Source organism: Corvus kubaryi, unplaced genomic scaffold, assembly GCF_017639235.1.
Source record: "Corvus kubaryi isolate FWS band 111438036 unplaced genomic scaffold, C.kubaryi_AGA036_p1.0 37266, whole genome shotgun sequence".
Classification (NCBI taxonomy): Eukaryota; Metazoa; Chordata; class Aves; order Passeriformes; family Corvidae; genus Corvus; species Corvus kubaryi.
In genome coordinates this window covers 4,690,404-4,710,154 of record NW_024581081.1, presented here as the reverse complement: position 1 = coordinate 4,710,154, position 19,751 = coordinate 4,690,404, and the positions used below count along the sequence as shown (strand labels likewise).

The 19,751-nt window shown below is 40.4% G+C and overlaps 1 long non-coding RNA gene across 3 annotated transcripts; it reads right to left on the bottom strand.

Annotated features, from left to right (window-relative positions):
* Window positions 1-1,578: 1,578 nt before the first annotated feature.
* LOC121663171 lies at window positions 1,579-16,202 on the bottom strand. Of its 3 annotated transcripts, XR_006015553.1 has the most exons (5): window positions 16,003-16,202; window positions 15,029-15,195; window positions 11,637-11,673; window positions 2,110-2,254; window positions 1,579-1,958 (listed from the first exon to the last, which is right to left on the bottom strand). It is a non-coding gene; the product is annotated as an uncharacterized LOC121663171 (long non-coding RNA). The 3 variants fall into 3 exon arrangements; XR_006015552.1 differs by lacking the exon at window positions 11,637-11,673; XR_006015554.1 differs by lacking the exons at window positions 11,637-11,673; window positions 16,003-16,202 and adding an exon at window positions 15,359-15,576.
* Window positions 16,203-19,751: the final 3,549 nt, after the last annotated feature.

Below are 19,751 nucleotides of genomic sequence, written 5' to 3'. Positions count from 1 at the left end.
GCTTGTTTACTCCAAGGATTCAGTAGAAAACAGAAATATTGAAAGACTAAACTTTTACCCAATGCTTTCTATTCTTTGGAAGCTATGTTATGTTTTTAAACCACTCTGTTTTCAAATAACTTTTGGAAAATGAGGAGCAAAGTGAAAGGTATGTAAAGTCATTTAATTCAAGCATTCTAACTAGCTCATATTATCATCCTTACTGTAACTAGGAAAATACTACATTTTAGTCAGTGGAATATGTTTAAACATTTTTTCATTGTTCCAAGAGTATGGGACCTAATCACTTTGGTAGGATTCACAGGTCTGGCGGTGGTTTCTTGTTCAGCGTGTCTAGCAACAGAACAAACAAAATAGTGATTTATGCTTTGTTGACTTTCTACACCATGAAAGGATTCTTATTTCCATTTACACAAAAGGTTTCATTTGGGGGAGTGTGTCAAAAGTTACATATGATCCTTTAATCCAGGGATTTTCTGTGTTGGGGTGGGGTTTATTGTTAGATAGGAATTTTGAGGGTGTTTTTTTCATGAAGGAGGAAATTTTTTTCAAGTAGAAAACTGCTCTGGTTAGGAGTGTTTGGAAACCTGGTAAAAACTGCCACCCAGTAGCTCCCCGCCTTTTTATCAGAGTAGGCTGAAACAATAAGTTTGTGGTCCCACAACTCAGTAAATCCTGCTTTAGGGCTGTTAATACTTTGTCAGAAATGTTGCCAGACACATGATGAAAGTGCTGATCCAGAATGAACTCAGGCTGCCAATTCAAATAAAGAAAAATGATGACTTAATTTTGTACTAACAGGTTTTATGCCAGGTGAGGTATCACTGCCTCTACAACTCATACTTTCTGCCAGGTCAGATACTGTCTCTCCTCCCAGAGCCAGCATAAACCCACCATAAAAGCATAAAGCTGGCCCAAACATCATCCTGTGCCTTGGCTAATTTGACAGAAATACGATTATGTGCCCACACTTGATCCAGGGGAAACCTGTAGTGCTGGAGGACCTGAGCAGTGCAGAGAACTCACTGTTAGATGTTGACAAGAGGCTTTGCTATGTGCAGTAATGCTGCTGAGCTGTGACTTTTTGGCAAGGGCAGAACAGGTGGTGCTTCTCCTCTCTACTCCAGGACATTGGATGTTCTCCCTAGCACTGCCCTTTGGAAACACTGCTTTCATCTGCTGGAGCAGAAACTGCACTGGGACCAGAACTCTGGAGTGAAGAAGTAGGACAAAGCAAAACAGGGCAGGAGACTTGTGTGGCCAGTAGTTCAGGTATACTGACACCAAAAAATGGTAGTTCAGTAGACTGTACTGTGTTTTGTTGGCAAGTACACTGAGAATTTTGATAACCACGGGGTACAAGTGTGATGCCTCTGTTCATCGGAGACTGGGCTAGCTCAGCTGACAGGACCCCAGAATACCTGCCACCTAAGCAAACAGAGCTGAAACATACTTAAAATCAACAAATGATGCACTATTCTTAGTATATATACACATGTACTAAACACCATAAAAATATCTTTCAGCCTCATCATGAAAATAAGGGATGCCCAACCATGGGACCATGGCCATACAAAATAGAACTATCCACTTTATTTTCATTTTCAGAAGAAATCTACAAAACCTTTTTACCTCACAGCTTCCTGTACTATAAAGGCCCAAGAGAATGCAAAAAATGTCAATTGGTGATACAATTAGAAGTCTAGCACCAAACCTGATAAACTTCGGGAATGAGAAGCTTAGCACTTTAACTGTGACTTGATTAGCAAGTGTATGGATCTGATGACTGCTTCAGAGCAGCTTTATGCAGAGTCTCTGTTGCAGGAGCTAACATCTGTCATCATCATTCCAAGCTCTAGTGAAACAAAATCATCTACTGCTGAAATCCATGTGCCAGATCAGCAGTTTCCTTCTGTCCTAGGCAGACATTTGCACTTCAGTGTAGCAGCAAATTGCTCCTAAACCACAAAGAAGAGAAAGTAAAACAGAGAACAGAAAGGGAATTAAGGAAACTTTAGGAGCAATTTGCAGAATAGATCATAATTATGATTAAAAAAAAACTTTGTTAATCCTTTTATTGCTCAAACAATTTTGGAACTGGGTAATTACCAGTTTTCTTGGCCTTGACGCAATCTTAGATTTTCAAGTCCACATGCATTAACCAAACCATGGGATAGAGTCAGAGAACCGGTGTTTTGTCAGAGACATCAGCCTTCAGACCTTCGTTTGAAGTGACTTCTGGTCAGGCAGGACACTGGACAAAAGAAAGGCAGTGGTAAGTCTCAAAATCAGCTGTGGATGATTCTCATGCTGATGAACTTGAGCCCAGTGGACATAAGGCTATGCTGAAGTCTGTTTTGTGTTTTCTTCCTCATCCTACTCTGAAGCTCTGAAGGTGAGAACTGAAGGAGAGAGGTGCTCCAGGAGCTGATGAAAGGCAGGTGGTGACAGCAGCTCCTTGTGGAATGAGTTGTTGCCAGCAGGATGAGGCAGGCTGAGCATGGCACCAAAGGGCTCTGGTGGTTCCAGCCCCACCAGCCTTTGCTAGGTTCTTTACGGTCCTCTTAGGGCTGTAACCCAACCCCACCACTGCTCATGTGGCAGTGCTGCAATTTGGATGCTGCACTTCAAATACAGGGCACCAGCACCCATGAGGCCACCACAGGCCCATCACTCATGAGTTACAAGATGAGGTGGTATCCCAATCCAGAGTCCTTTCAGACTACCAAGTACAAAATCCCCAATTAGGCAAAGATTGTTTGAAAGAAGTGTGCAGCAAAATAAGGCATCTGTGACTGCTGTCTGACAGGGAACAAGAAAACAGCATGCCAGGGAAGGACTATCTTACAGCTGCTATTCTGAAGCAGTGGCTTTCGTTTTCCAGCCCCTTTTGAGCCCTCCTCAACCCCACTGAGGCTGAAGGGTTCCCTGCAGCTGTGCTCAGTGGAAGAGGGTAGCTCAACTTTTAAGTACAGCCCCCCTCTGCCCTCCACACCACAGCAAAGCCTTTGACTCCTGCAGAGAGCTGTAGTACCTATTGCTCCCTGACCACAAACCCAATCCTCCTCACTGAATGTGCTCCCAAGGAAGTGGTGCTGATGTGAGCAGCTGGAATGACCTGTGAAGGGAAGAACATCATTAATCTGGAAAACAAGTACTCCTATATCTGAAACTTGCCTGTGAGGAATGCAAACATACAACGACACCAAGACAGAATCTAGGCAGTTTTCGTGTGTCTTATATGGACAGTGAGGAGACCTGGAATTCCACCATTAGCTGCTACTCTGCTGTTATACATCAGTTACAGGTGAAGAGTGATCAACAGCAAAATGCTCAGCTAAGGCTCATTCTTTGGTATTTATACTTATGTTTGAAGCCATCACAGTATGCCTGCTTATATTGCAGTGCAGAACATCAGCAGAATAACAGTTGAAATGAGCAGAAGTCCAGCCTCCATCAATTCTATTAACTCCATGTGTTGTCATTGAGACTATTGTTACCTCATACTGATTTTTTTTCCCCAAGCATTCTAGTGTTTTTCCTGCCTCAGTAATTATATCTAGAGGTGGAGGGCATCAAATTCATGCATGGCACAATTCCTGGGGTGTCACTAGAGCTACCCCACAGATTCATTTATCCTCCTCATGCTGTTCTCAAGATGTCAGCAAGTGGGATGAGTGGCATGACAGGTGGAAAATTAGGAGGATTTCAGACCTCACTTTCACTCTTGATGGTGCTGCAGTCTGTGGAAGTAACTCTGTTCATGGCTGTCTTGGCTGGGGAGAATGCTGCTGCCGCATCACATCTGTGTTGGTGACGGATCAGGGAGATGGTTAGGGCTTTGCACAGTGATAGAATTTCATGTTTATTCTGGTTTTCAAAACACAAACTGAAAGAGTATCAGCAGTCTGCTGACCGTGTAAAGCTACAAATCAAGAGGAGAAAGGCCACTGATCAAACTGACCAGGCAGGGTTAATCAGGCAATGTTGAACCCGAACTGTAGTCTTAGAAGCTCCAAATGAAGAATCTTAGTTCCAGCAGACTTGGGCAGCTGGATGTGCTCAGAAGCTCTATCAAATCACTCTGGGTGCCTGCTGTTCAGCCCAAGATGGATATGTCAGGCTAGCAAGTTGCTCTGAGGAAATATGCGTTACTGCGAACTTTCACTCTTACATTTACATGCAATATTTTCTCTCCATTCCTAGTGTCCCAGAAATGACTCTAAAAAGCTAAAGGTTCTAACTCATGCAATGTGTTACTATGTTTAAGACTCCACCAAATTCTACAATTTGCAAGATGGAATAATATGGATACACTGACTCTCTAGACAATAAGAACTATGGTTCATCCGGAATCCAGAAACTAGACTTGAGCCCTGTAAGAAAAGCTGTAGCATCAACAGTGAAGCTTTCCTTCAAGACTGTTCTGACCACTGTAATGCCAAAACACAAGTAAAATCTTACATCTTCTAAGATTATTAGCTCATTCAGTAGTGAAAGCCAAAAAGTTCAATTATGAAAAGAGTTTCACCACTGTCTGGACGTACAGAATTTGGCAGGAAATGCCAGTAGTATGGTTTTCTATGCATTTTCCCCTGTTTTCTACTTAACTTTCCCTAAAGAATACAATGAAGAGAACTAGAAGTTCATTGTCATGCTCTTCATTAGAAGGGTCATCTGACTTAACACACAGAAGGGCAAGAGCAGAGACAGTTGCAGTCAGGATGAAAATTGGTTGTACCTTAAAAATGCAATGCAGAAAGCCACTTTTAACATATTCAATGGCAAAAAAGTGGAAGAAGTTAATGTCTAGGGCATACCCAAAGCTTCCTATGCTGAGATCATTGCAGTTAAACAAATTCCTTATCTCAGATGCAATTTATGGCTACATGAAGGGCTTCGTGAAGAAAAATTATTCCCAAAGGGAAGATTTTCCTGCTTCTATACTCAGTGTGCTCACTGACTGTGTTGCTCAACATTCTTCTGTGCATAACCAAATCAGTATCTGTTGTCTTCCCAGTATTTCTATTCCACTGTGCATTAGTGGAAGAACAAGGTGCTTACCAGCCACACTGTGACTTCTGACTGCTGAGAATTTCACCTTGGCATATAACTCTCTATTCGTCATAAGTATTCAGGTTTATGAAGTTATTGCTTGAAATGGAAATTTGGCATACATCTTAGCATTAGATGTATATACAGATATTTGGGAAGAGGCAGTTCATGGAATGGGTGGGTGTGATTATGTCCACAAATGGAATCAAAGCAGAAATGGTTTTGGACTACTCTGTGTCTTGCCACTGACTCTGACTGTTATTTTCCAAAGAAACAAGGTCACAAAACTGAAGAGGTACTAAGAATGAGATGTTGCTGATTAAAATTAATACTGTGACCATTCCCTTTTTCTGTTTTAATCACATCTGCAGAAGCTAATGAGTTTGGGGATGGTTCTATTAAATATGACTTTGGAGTGGGCTGAATTTCTTGAAAATAATTTGGTGATTTTTTTTGTTAAACCAAGATGTTCAGGAAAGCTTCCTCTGTGCTTAACTTATTTATACCTGAAATCTGAATCATCTGAAATGTTCTTTAAACTATCTGTTAGAAATTTCTGACCCTTTCACTCCCTCTATCAAAAAAGTGGGCTTATGTTGCACATGTACAAACTACCTCTAATAAAATGGGTATGGTTGTACAATGGCTTTTCTAGCTCTTCACGCTACATTTAGATTCTGTGATTTTGATTATGTTTCATCCTGGGTCTCCTTTGTTGTCACTGGGGCACTGAAATTGATGTAATACTGGTATGCCTACAACCCCAGCTATATAACCAGTATTTATAGTGCACAGCCTGCTTCTAGAAGGTCAAAGAAAGGTAACTACAAATAGTAAGCCTAATGCCAGCAGGCCTAACTACACTGTACCACAGTATGAACTTACATTACAAATTTTTAGGAGCTCACAAATCAAAAAAGGCTGAAAACTCACATGTTGTCTCCTAGGTGCCCAGGATGAAGAGGACTTCAGAACAAATCTACAAAACCAGAAATAGGAAGCATTCCTGGAGAACTGAGATGAAAATAATTTCACAGTCTGATGATAAGTTACTACAAATCAAGGGGAAAAGCTCTCCACAGATGGTGTTAAATAAGTACAGAGGACTGACACAGGCTGCAAGATAGGCAGGGAGGGTGATAAAAAGGGACAATTTAAAGCTCTGTTATTATATGAGGGTTAATAATTTTCTAGCACTGTGGTTAGTATGTAATCACAGCAGCCTCTCACGTTAAGTAACAGCATGTGATTGTCAGAGAGGTGTGTGTGCCACGGAAAGATGCCAGGGTTAGGAGCCAACTATCCCAAATGTGTTTGCATCATCTGCAGCCAAAGGCACACTCCCAAGCCCTGCCTGTGGTGTCAGCTGCCTGGGGGTCACCTTCCCTCCAGGCTGCTCCTGTATCCCAACCCCTCCACCCAGCCTTTGTCACTTCCCTGGCCACCGTGTCCTGTGCCTGCAGCCAAGAACCTTCCTCCAGAGGAATTCCTCTTCTTTTTTTTTTTTTTTTTTCTTTTTTTTTTTTCAGAAGAATCGTCAGGTCATAAAATTTAACCTCAGAGCATGCAGAGAACTTTTAATGAGAAAATGTTTGGCCATCTCACCACAACTAGCCTGCAGAAATGTACTGTTATGGCTCATGTTCATTGGTATGGATGTCTCTGGGGTATGTAATTTGGGGACACTAGAAAGCAAGGGAATCTACTGCAGAGAAGGATGCAGCTGGGACTAAAAATCAAAACCTAAAAGGCAATAAACAGATCCTCCACTGTCCCTTTTTTCAGGTGCAACCAAATACTTCATGCAAGGCAGCCACCTCACACCTCGGGTCGCACATTTGGGACTGTGTAATGCAGGGGAGAATGACCCCACTTAACACACCATCCCTCAGTGTCCTCACTCACCACATCAGTTCAGCTCCTTGACACAGGTATACGTGATCTTCACCTTTACTAATTGGAGGAATATCAAGGCCTTTGTGGTTGGTATAAGCTGAAAGCTCCACAGAGAGCCAGGAGAAAGAATAGAAAAAAAATACATCTATTTTATACAAACTGTTCTCTATACCATTACCTGCAATTACATACTATAATTCAAGAGCTAATTTCACCCACTTTCCCCTTTCCACGATGCTTTCCCTGACTTTTCTGAGATGGCCACCACAGGCTCAGAGGTAAGAGTGTGCCCTGGGGAGCCAGGCTCCGTACCTTCTGGTGTCTGTCTGTCCTAACATGTGCTAAGAAGCAGAGACACGACCTGCAGTTTCCTTTGTGACAGCAGACTTTGCTTCCTGAGTGGCCTCTCTCTAAATATGAAGTTGACACTGCCTGATTCTCTGATCCAGAATGCTATTTTTTGCATATTCCACGACCAATTTGAGCCCAAATTGCACTGAATAAAATAATTGCTATAATAAAATTCAATATGATAATGTGGTTTGCAACAAAGGGCCACTGTTTGTATTTCCCTATGGATTCAGATCACATCAGCTTTCCATGTACAAGAAGGCCAAGTCTGTATGCAGGCTAAAAAGGCTATACTATATATATATATAAGGTAGTAAATACTTATGCAGGACTTACACAGGACTGAAAGGAAGGCAGCTAGGACAATTACTGTCTTCACTGGATGTATATTGCTAAGAGAAATCCACAGCAGGAGTACAGCAAATAAAGTGTCTATTGTAATATATAATACAGTCATTGTATGTTTGGCCTGAGTAGCTGCACAATGCCATGTCAGTTTTAATTGCTCTCATTTACTCAAATGCCGGTAGCAAAAGCATCTACTTCCTGTAAAGCTGGAGGTTCGTCTTTGAGATACAAAGTCTCCTGTCTATGATTTACTGGGCTTCCTTCAATAAAAAGCTGTGGATAATGACTGCACTTTCCTTTGAATATTCATCTGAGAAGTTAGAAAACTATGTTTAAAAAAGCAAACAGATCATTGAATCTTCCCCGAAACAAACCTGATTTTTAAAGAGACTCAGAGCCAAAATTATCTCTGCGTTTTATACTCGCTTCTAGCATTTGAGTAAGCATTTGTGAATTCAAGCCAGATCAAACCAAATCTCTAGAAGAATATACTGCTTTTTCTAGGGAGAAGACTATAAAGCGAAGTTGTATGTTGCCAGGAATTTGCCTTCAATGGAAATTACTCCATTATTTCGTTAAAAGACCTTTTTACTCTAAAAGTAATACTTTCCACATTGTCATTCAGAAAAAAAGAAAAAATCTTTATTATCTCCTCTGTAGTCTGTGGCTTGTAATGTGCAGGAGGTCAGACTAAATCCTTCTATAATCCTTTTGCACTTCAGTCCATGAACTCTTTTTTTTTTTATTGTTTCCTATAAAGTATTTCCGTTTTAAGGGAAGAGCAATGCTTACATCACAAAGCAGTTTTAAAATTTCCCAGCAAGCTAGGGGAAGAAGTCTCTTCTAATGCCTTAAAGGAAAATAGCAATGGATTTAGGAAGGAATTTGTTACATCTGTCTAAAGGCATCTAAAATTTAGGAATCTGGGCTAAACCGGTCTTCTAGGCACCTCGTATTGCCTGCAGAGAGTGAATAGCACTGGTGCCACCAAGGAAATTACCTCATTCCAAACAAGGTCTCCCAGATAGGTGGGCTGAATCGTTTTCGGGAAGAACTGACTGTGAGAAGCCAACATGACTCAGTTCAGCAATACCTGACTTTTGAATAAGTAACATCAGATTAGACGAATGTGATTTCTGACGGTGTGCGTAGCTTCTCTTGATTGTATATGGCTTTCACTGAGCTATCTAAGGAATTTTTAGAAGAAATGGAAGAGGATTAATATGTTTGGGGGGGATTTTTATAAAGAAGTTACTTTAGAGAGTGCTGGCAATGCTGGTAATATGTTTCAGGGTAGACACGGCACATAAATGTACAGATGATACAAGTAAGGGCAAGCCATACCACATGCACAGTATGGAGCTGTGTTGTTGTTGTAAATTATGTCCAAACCCTAGATTAATCTAAGAATAAAGAAATAAAACAGGAATCTATCAATCAAAAATTGTTACATTAAAAAATCCCTTGGACCTGTGCTTTTCTTTCTTCTTCTACTTTTGCAGAGATAAGGAATTATTTTTTACTCCAGAAGACATTAAATCTTGAACAGACTTGCAAAAACTCAGCAATACCTAATAGTGTCAGGAAAGTTGCAGCATCTACCTTTTTGGACTTTAGCACGTAGTGCTGTGTCCCTCTTTCTTTGGGCCTTTAGTTACTGTTCTGCTTAATAATCTGTTTAAGAATCAAATAGGCCAGATTACCATTCCTGTGCACCTTATGTAGACACTTAAATAAAATCAAAGGGAATTTTCACATAATTGGTTTTCACAGGCTTTGAAAAGCTCAGCTGATTTTTAAAATGGATGTTTCTCACATGACTTTACACTGTTCCAGAAGAAAAGAAATGAAAAATTACATTCTTTCCATGAGGGAAAGAAGAAGAAGAAAAAAAAAAAAAAACCAACCAGACTTTCTCTATGAATGACAGTTAAATACCAAACATCCTTTAATTCAGGGTAAAAGAAGCAAAAACTAAAATAAAAAAAATTCTCAGAATTTGTTGTTTTCCAAAATCCAATGCATGACCAATGTTCCATTCTCCACTTACATAAAACTGTTCAGTAGAAAGAGAGGATCTGTCTTTGGTAGCCTGGGTGTCTACTAGTCCCACATATACTCTAACATGAAAAGTACCTATTTTACAGGGATCTCCCCACAAGTATGACAATTCTAATTCCTTCACAGAACTGATCTGTTTTCATACTCTTTGGAGTAGTCTGAATTACCATCAAGCCTCTGTAGATTTACCCAAACACACAGTTTCATGCAATGAACTCAGATCTCCTGTCACAAACATCCACGTGAAAAGTGGACTCTAAGCATGAAGTACTGCATCTCTCATTTCATTTGCTGACACTAAATGTGTAAGTAACTAAATTTACAATAAAGTTTACTCTGGCATGAACATGTACTCAGCTTTTGAAGCCCTGTGACGAAATTTAAAGTAAAAATGAAAAAGCAAACTTTGAAGAAAAGAAGTTTAAAGGGGAAAAGCTTATGGGCCCAGAGACAGGGATTTTACCAGGAGGATATTCCTTTGGGTTGGGCTGAATAAAGGTAACAGGCATTCTTTTTCCTTTAGTAAGAGGTGCACTTTCGTAACTTGTAAGGGAAATTGCTGAATAGTTTTGAGTGTTGCACTGCTGTGTTGGTTTCAGCTCTGGAATGTAGTTCGGATATTGTTCGAGAGTTTAAGAAAAAATAACAACAAACCTCAGAGCAAGTTCCTGCAAGCTCCATGAGCTCCTAGTGTACATATGAATGGGGAGGGACAATTTTCCTGCATGCCAGAGGAGAAGGGCAGCTTTTGATGGCAGGTCATTCAGCTATAGGGTGCCACAGGAATTAACTGTATCTTATGCAAGAGATAGCTTCCCCTGGTCTAAACTGAAAGCTCCCACCCAGGGGGTCTGGCAGGAATCTCGGTAGCATTTCTATTTTGTTCAGCAGTATTTGGTTGACCCGTTCAAATGCACCTGTTTTCATAGAGTCTGCTCTCTTTGTTCAGTGTACATTCCAGCACAGTGTTAAAAACCACCAAACATGGTCAAAAGATCACTGCTTGTGTCTCAATGTAGCTTGTGTTCCCCTCTACAGACTGATTCAAAACTGCCTTTTCTCTCGAGTGTGCCGCAGAGCTTCTAGATCATAGTAAGGAAGCTGCACATGCTTGCATGGGAATACTGGGGAGGAGCAGTTTTCCAATCAGCTTTGCCATTGCACCAGATGCAGAGTGCCTGGGATAACCAAACCTCAGCCCAGTCAGTAATTTATTGACACATTATAATTATTCTTCAGATGGTTTTTTTTGCTGTCTGTTGACAAAGCCTCTGCTCTCCTCCAGAAATTTCTCAGTTGGTGTGATTTCATGCTGAGGGTCTGACAGATTTGTTTCCCCACACACCACCTTTCCTGTGTCTGGACAAACCTGCCTTTGGTTTAATTACATGCTGTTGGATATGCCCAGCCTCTATTGCAGTGCTCCATGAGGCACTGGTAGACTCTGTGTGGCTTTAATTGCATAGTCAGCAGGTGTAGGAGCAAGTCTTTCCTGTAACCAATCAGGGTCTAGATGCATTTTATGTCTCACTTCCTCTTCCCATGTTCTGCAGCTACAAGTAATTCCACAAGGCAATAGTCTTCACACTCAGCTCAGTGCTCAATGAGACAACAGAGTTTGGAAAGGCTGAAGTGAAGTTAAAAGCAAAAGACCTAATAAAACAAATTACAGTAGCCAAACTGCTGTGCGCAGAGACCCTGTATTTTCAGAGCTGCTTTGATAGCTCTGCCCTACCCAAAATTTCTCATGTGCTCTGAATGAGCTAGTTCCTGCTCTAAAAGATCTACAGATCTCAGCCTCCCTCAGATGCTTGCTAAATTTTTGGCATCCTCTACTTTTCTCATGCATTTCCCTGGCATCTGCCCAAGCTCTCCTGTGACGTGGTTGGTGCAGAGACCCCCTCTTCCTCTTTGCCCGCACCTACCTCTGTCTGCGTGGTTTTGCTTGTGGCTGGCACGTTCCTGCCATCACAGTCAGCATCCATGTAATAAAAATAATAACAACAACAGGGATTTGATGAAAGATGAAAAGGGATTGTTATTGGAGTAAGCAAACATAACAACCTTAGATCTGCCTTGCTGCTTCAGTAAAACTTGCCCTTGCCTTGCCTTGCCTTGCCTGACTTGCATAACAGTCCTGTATTTCATACTCACACTCCTGTACTGCATTTGGTGTGCAATTTATATTGAAAAGAAAAAGGGTCCAGCCACAGCCTGTTTGTAATAAGCTACTGAAAGCTTTAGAAACCCCATTAATCGCTGGACCTTTGTTCCACATCCCCAGTGTCCTGATGACTAGTGCCTTTCCTATGGTATCTTCACTAGTTCTCACCTTCCTGCTACAGTGAGGTAGAGGACTGAAATATCCAATAGTCCCATTTTGACAAACTGAGGGATAGAAAATCCCTTAAAATAAGTCTAAATCTCCAAGTGAGCACAGTCTACCTCTGCACTGTTGCCAAGACCCGCTGTGTAAACCCTAGACAGCCCCACCCAAGCCGGGAAAGAAGGGTTCGGGGCTTTTAATGAGTGTCATGATCATTCCTTCACGGGAAAACCCAACGCTTTCCCTACTTTGTAGCGAGCTCATTGTATGTCTGCATGGCACGGAGTCTTTTCCAGTGCATAATGGTATCCCTAAGTGGATGCCTGGTTGTTGTTCGTAAATTAAGCATCTTTTGTTTTTCCACCAGGAATCTTGGAGTGTTGCACTGATTGTCTGTTATCTGTCAAGGCATCAGTCAGCAACCCAGCAACTCTCTGCTGGAGACTGCCCTGCTTTTACAATTAGCAATAAAAAGCTTTTGTCGCTGCACAATGATGCTTCTGAGGTCTGGTGCAGGGTTTTAGGAGGGTTTTCTTAATCAACAATAAGATAAAAAGCATACATATTCTATTTGCTTTAACAGTGAACTGGAAAAGAAAATATTTAGCTCAAAAATGAAGAAACACTTCTACATGCTAGAGTAATTATACTGATGCATATGAATAAGGTTTCTCATTTCCTACGTTTTCGTGCATTGCCTCACCATCTCTATTAAATTTAATGTGAAATGTTTTGAAGTACACTTCTACAAGATACAAGAATAACTGAAACTGTAATTTACACCATGTTTAAAAGAAACTTAACCAGAACAAGATCAGCTTCCCTTCACTGTGTTATTTATATAAACAACTCTTTCAGAAAAAGATCAAGCACTTAAATATACAAGCTGGATAAAATTAGGGTCACTTGATCCTTCTCCTAAGCAATATTAAAGCTCACACATACTAATCATGAAACAGTCAGGGGATAGCAATGTTAATCCTAATTATGTATAGCTTGTTTGAGTACATTAAAAATGCAATTTAAGGCTACATCTGCCGTGACAGTTCTAGGTACATTACTAGTTCATGTGCAGCATTAAGCCTTCTCGTTTCTATCAGCTGTGGTCACAGGATCTTCTATATGTCAAAATATAGGTTATGCAGACTTTAATTCTGTCTTTAAAGAGCCTCTTATTTTGTGAAGGCTTAAATTTGTATTAGATGCCTGGAGCTGAGGAAGGATTTGACAGAGTAGTAGACTTCATTTTCTTCTCCTCTCAATGTGTTATATTTTTGCCATGAAAAAAGCATGAGTAGAGTGTGTGTACTGGGGGCATAAATAACGGGAAAATTTATAAACAACAAGACTGAGGAGAAGTAACAAGAAAATGTCAGAAGATATTAATAGTATGTTACACCAGGTAAAAAGGATATATGGTAGGAAGGTGGGAAAGTGTAGAAGAGGAAAGACACAGCTTGATTTAGACAACATTACATAGTAGAACTTGTGAAAATAAAAAACCAGTCACACCTTTTATTTTTTACGTTTGTAATCACCTACAAAAGGAATAACTATTAAAAAAATGTAATTTACATAAAACAATCCTTGTAAATCTGGTTCATGTTCACACATTATCTAGGAGAGTGGTGTATTCATCTAAACTCTACTGACTGTGTCCATTAAAAAAAATGTGGCTTTCATGGGAGTACTGCACATAAATGTAATTTATTGAGGAATTTTAAAAATGTTCTTTGAGACATCTGTCTCTTTTAAGGGGTTCCAAATTCTATCAAAAATCTGTTGTATTCTGTGTAATAGTAGCAGAAATTCAAGTGAGCAAAAAAAGTGTTAGAATGCACTGCAGTTATTCAAATATAAAACACTTAGTTGGGATTATAATGAGTTTCCAACAAATGCAGCAGCTGCAGTTTTTAAATCAGCTTGACAGGAAAAAAGCTTTTATTAAACACAGAAAGTCTCCTCTAGATAATATATTGTCCATTCTGGGCCAGAGCTATCACTCATTTTTAGCTTAGAACAGTTTAGAACAGTTATATGTGTGTATATATATATATATATACACACGGGTATATGAGTTCTGCATTTTAACACTTACTATTCAATGACTCCCCCAGATTTGTTTAGGACTAATCATAGTTTTCAAAGTATTTGCATATGTAAGGAAGGTTCACAGACAAAAACTAAATTTTGTTTATTTACACAAAGTTTTTTCACCCCATGTAGTGGACACGGGGCAGGAAGCATTTGACGTAATTATGAAGAAAAATAGAATGTTTAGAGCATTCAAACTGCACATAGCAAAATCTTTGTCTCAGTGAAACTGCATCTGAATTTGGTTTAATTTATTATGTTTTGCCTCTAGTATTTGAATATGTAAGTAATGTAAGTAAGATTTTTCCTACATAGTCTCTAGTAACTTTCAGTCAAGCATTGTATGTGATATTAATAGTCAAGTTTCCTATAAAATGTACTCCCTGAAGAATATCCTTTGTTTCAGTAAAACTTACCCAAGCCAAGAATTCTAACATTAAATTAATTTCCAGCTTGAAAACACTTGATCTGCCTCAGGAAAAGACACTCAAAACACCTCCAACTAAGTATCAATATGTCAATTTTGGGGAGCAGAGGACCTGGCCTCTGAGAGTTAATGCTTAAAGGGCAGCAGCAAATCCTCAGATTTCACATGAAAATAGGCCTGACATATAAAATCCACACCTATGACCACCTTCAGCTCTTTCCTCATCAGCACTTACCTATCCTTACGTATTTCTTTTCATCTGTCCAAGATTCACATCCCCCCTCCTTGGCCCATCACTTACATGCTTTTTTATGTGGGAAACCATTTTTGTGTGTTGCAAGTATGCCTTAAGCACCTTGGGGTGCACCAGTTCTGCCAGCTAAGTGTGGCTGGGAACCTGCTCTGCAAATTGGCCTCTTTCACTCCCCACACTGAAGATCCCCAAGACCTCACTCAGCAGGATGGCTCACCTGGGCTTCAGCCCTCCCTTTCATGGGTATATGATACAACACTGCAGTCCCACTTTTCACTCACGTGGGCTGGCAAGGACACATCCACTTGTATTTCCATGTGCTTTGACAGGAAATACACCAAGGTCTACTTTTCCTACAAACAGAGTGGATCCTCTGAGCAGAAGCTGCAAAAGCAGAGAGGCTATCAGCAATTTTGGGCTTGCTTTCCATGTCTTGGTGCAAAAGTTAGATGAGTGTTTCAGGCCCCTTAGGATGCCTGCAAATAGAGCTGGATTATATTGATAACAAGTGCTGATGAAGCAGAGATGCAATGGCCAGGCTCTTTACCTTGTATCGAGCAGCTTTAAGGTGATTTAATGATGATGTGGAAGAGTAACTGCGCCAGGGCTGACTTTGCAGCTGGGATTGCCCATGCATTTTTTACAAAGAACTACCTGAGGCTTGTAGTAAATTATTAACTCATAAACGAAAAGCAGTTTTTGAAGTAGAAAGGGATGATGTTGTAACACCTTTTGAGGGGAAACCATTAGGCAGTTGAAAGGAAATAGGTAAGGACCAGAAAAGCAGATTTTTGGTTTTGACTTAGCCTATTAAGAGATCATTGTGCTCATTAAACTACATAGGACTCCTGAATTTAGAAGCAGCTACTTCAATTTATAAATATTATATTAAATTCACAGTCCTCTCTTTTTTTTCTTCTTTCTTCTTTTGTTTTTTAATGTAGCATAACAAGACATCTGTGCTAGGTTGTCATGAGGGTCACGAGAGACTATTGTCTAAGTTTTATCTTTCAGAAATTCCTCTCCCAGATCAATAAGATGGTTTTCTTCTGTAAACAAATAACCTCACTTATTTTCCATTTCCTGGCTGTAGTCCTCCTTCTGAAATTCTACTGTCTAAGGCTAGCCCTGAAGCCAGAGTTTTAGAGAAAGCTACACAAGGCTGCTCTCATTTGCCTGTGAAATACTCACTGCGAAGAAGTGTTGTCTTAGAAACGTGTAGAAGCGGTGGGATGCTGCTGCTGGGTCTCAGCCCTTCCCTGCAACCTGCAACCTACCCATGGCATGGACTGCCCTTTTTTCAATCCAGTCCTGAAATAAATTAAGCTATGAGGTTTGCTTGATCAAACATGTGCCGTGGTGTTTCTATGTTGTCTCTCCTATCGGCTCCTCCTGTCCAGCCACATCCTGCTCCAGAGGGTACTCAATCCCAGGCCAAAGACCAATCATTATTTGTTTCAGTTAATTTAACTGGATCACTCTGTTCTTGGCCAAGGTGAGCACTGTCACTGCTGGGTGCTTGGCTCTTCTGGAGAGTTTCTCCTTCCTTCTCTGAGCTGAAAGTACTTCTCTGTCACTGATGTCCCAAGGAAACTTAGCTAAAGCGAGTGCATTACAATAGAAATTCTGTTTTGATAAGCTGGCATTTTCCACTGAAAAAAAAGTGCCATTGTCACTTATGGTGAGAAGAAAACCTGCTAAATGCAAATATAGACCAAACTACCGTGGTAGTGCACAAGATAACTTCATTCCTCTGCTCTTTCTTAGCATTTGTACTGTCCCTTGATCCTGACTGCCGAATTGAGGCTGTGCTGGGTTCCACAGAAACTCTTCTCTGGTTTGAACATAGTTTTCTTGCTTAAGGCAGTAATTGTCTTTGGACAGATGATTCTTCTGACTGTACTTAAACTGAGTAGACTCAGTTGCTTTTCAGATGGGTTGGTCACTCAGAGGAAGTGTGCAATATAGTTCCCAACAGTACTGTGCTTCCCTTGCATCCTGTCTCATTAATGGAGTTGTCTGTAAATTTTTTAAAGGCTTTTACCCTCAGAAACACCTACAATTAAAATGTCTGGTTGTGTGCTTATTTTTAATAATGGTTTCTAAGATGACCCAGATACATGCAAATACTTCAGCCATCACTGACCATGGATGGCTCTCATCTTCCTGCTTGGGAGTATTTGGAGGCTCAGGGCACAAGAAAACAATGAAGCAATTCTTGCAATTTATAGCAGAAGATAATGTCCCTGGCATACCCTATGAGACTTTAGCCTGTTATTAAGATATTAAAAAGATGAGAAATGTTCTTGATATATTCAGACTACCTTCAATAATGGTCTCAGACCTTGAAAAGTCTGTGAACTGCACCCAGAGAGCTTGCTGGGAGGGAGCACAGCAGCTATGGTGTGTGGAGACACTTACTTATTCTGGGGAATTTATGTGTTTAATATTTGCTTATTTTCCTGGGGTTTTTTTCCTTTCTGCTACTAATGTTTAGGGAGCAGAAATTGAAGTTTGCCTCCTTCTACCCTTCATTTAAACAACTGTGATATTAGTCCTTTACATCTCAAATCAACCTACCAGGCCAGTGTGAGACTGAATGTATAAACTGGATAACTTATCTTTCATATAATAACACTACAGCTTTTAAAGAAGGAGTGTTCTTTCTTGTATTTTTCCTTCTCTGTACAGAGAAGAAGCACAGGAGCAAAGACTGGGCAGCGTAAGGCCTCATGACAATAAAAATGTGTGTGTTTAATTTGAAGTTATTTACAGAGTGATTTCACAGTAGCACAGGAGTGGGGTAATATTCTCTGGATTCAAAGTCCAGTCCCAGGCTATTGCAACCATATCACCATATCATCCCCTGGTGCTGTGCAATGTTTCCCCTCCTACTTCCACACAAAGCTGTTCCCCCTGGGTACCTCCTTATCACTACTTACCTGGTGTGTACATACATGTCCTTGTGTCAATATTGCCCTTTTGTTTAAAGGCTTAGAGGGATTATATCTAAGATTTGGTCAGTCTCTCAGTTTTCTTTGAAAAAAAAAGACAACTGTGAAAGTCTTATTAAAAATAGCCTGGATCAATCGCGTGATTATCTTTTAAAGCAAACACAGAAGGAGACTTTCCTGAATCAATGATAAACTCTAACATGGCTGCTAAAGTGTTTTTAAGATCCCATTTGTGGTCAGGTCAGACTATACTCGGTATACTAAGTTAATATTTTATATAAACCTATGCAAGGTCAGTATTTCAGCTGTTACATGATGCATGCCTTTTTTTCTCTTCCTCCCCTTTTTTCTCTTCCTCCCTTTCAAAGCAAGTCAATAACAAGGAAAGGAGGAAGGGCTTTAAGTCATTTTCCTTATATGCCCCATGCTGCTCTATAGCAGAAAGTTTACAGGATGGGCTCAGGTTTCCTGACACCACCAAATGGATGCCTTGTGTTGTTGGGGCTGTGTGATGCAGCCATGATTTGCTATTGCATCATCCCTTGCCACTGGTGTCTGCATTTAGATCAGTGAGCCAAGCAGGGCCAGGGCACTGGCTCAGGCAGTGGTGTGTGCATATCAGGCTTCCCAGCTAGGCCTGCTCTAAGGCTGTTCAGCCTCTCTCAGAAAAGTGATGGACATATTATGGGGAGGCAGAATGGGCCAGAGTCTGTTCCAAGTAGAAAATTTAGACCTGAAAAACCTTTTAAGGATAGAAGAGTTTAGCCCTTGGCCCCAAGCCATGTGCCCTTTTCCTGGTCTGTTTAATTCACCTTTGAACTATAGCTACTACATTCAACTAAGTCAACATTTGTTCCACCAGCTAAAAAAATAATTCTTTTCTCATTTATGGCCAAAGTTTTGAAAACAGCTGTCTGATTCCACAGCTGCACCTGTGAATGCCAGCAATGTGTTTAGTGCTTGGACACATCACTTTTGCAGCCATCCGAGTTTTGGAAAGCATGAAACTGCCCTGAAAGGTTAATTTGTGATTTCCAGTGTCTAATTGCAGGCACAGATGAGAAACACCAATTTGCAAAGCTGCTTGTAGGGGTCAGTCTGGAGTGTGCTGCCTTCTTTTGCTACATAAACCTGAAAAAAAACAAAGCAGGCCATGTTACAGTGCTGAGGGTGCAGCAGTGAGTAGATAGGTCAGAGGCAAATTTAAAACAACTGTGATTCTTTAAAATTCTAAGCCAAAATTATTCTTCACATCATAAAATCATTCTTCATTCTTTTCTACATAACACTTGTGCTCTTTTAAAGTGTATATATGTATACTGAGAAACTCATCTGAAATATGACTGCAATTTGTTGGTTCTGTTCTTCTGTTCCACTTTACTTAGAACCACTCAAAGCTTATAAAATTACGGCTGAAATCCTCAGTTGGATGTTCATTACATCCCATAATTCATGCACATGAATCTTCAGTAGACAACCATAGTGGTATAGATTTTAGCTGCCTTATATTCTCATCTTCTCCCATTGATCCTTCTGCACTGCTGAACTTTTCTGTTAGTTGCATGCAGAAATAACTTGTGCTTGTTCTAGTGAAATCAGTCATTCTAACATTTCAACTGTTTTCCCTTAGCTGGAACAAGATCTTTATTTGAGAGATAAATCTTTTTGAAAACTTTCAGCTGCAAAGTTCTCTAGTACTTCACATTTAGAGAGTAGTCAAGGTAAGCTAGTAGCTCACAAACTCACTGTGTAATCTACCTATCTGAAATTTTATTGCTGGTCTGCTTCAAATCAGAACTGCATCTGAAAGCCTTGCAAATGTTTCTGTGCAACATCTCAGTTTTGGGGGAGGTATTATCCCTCCCGTTTTAGAAAGAAAATGCCCTGGGACATATTCACGGTGTTTGGATGGCAGAAATTTCACTGTGTCCATGCTGCAAAACAGACTGATGCTGAAGAGATGCATTAATATAGCTCCAGGCCCAG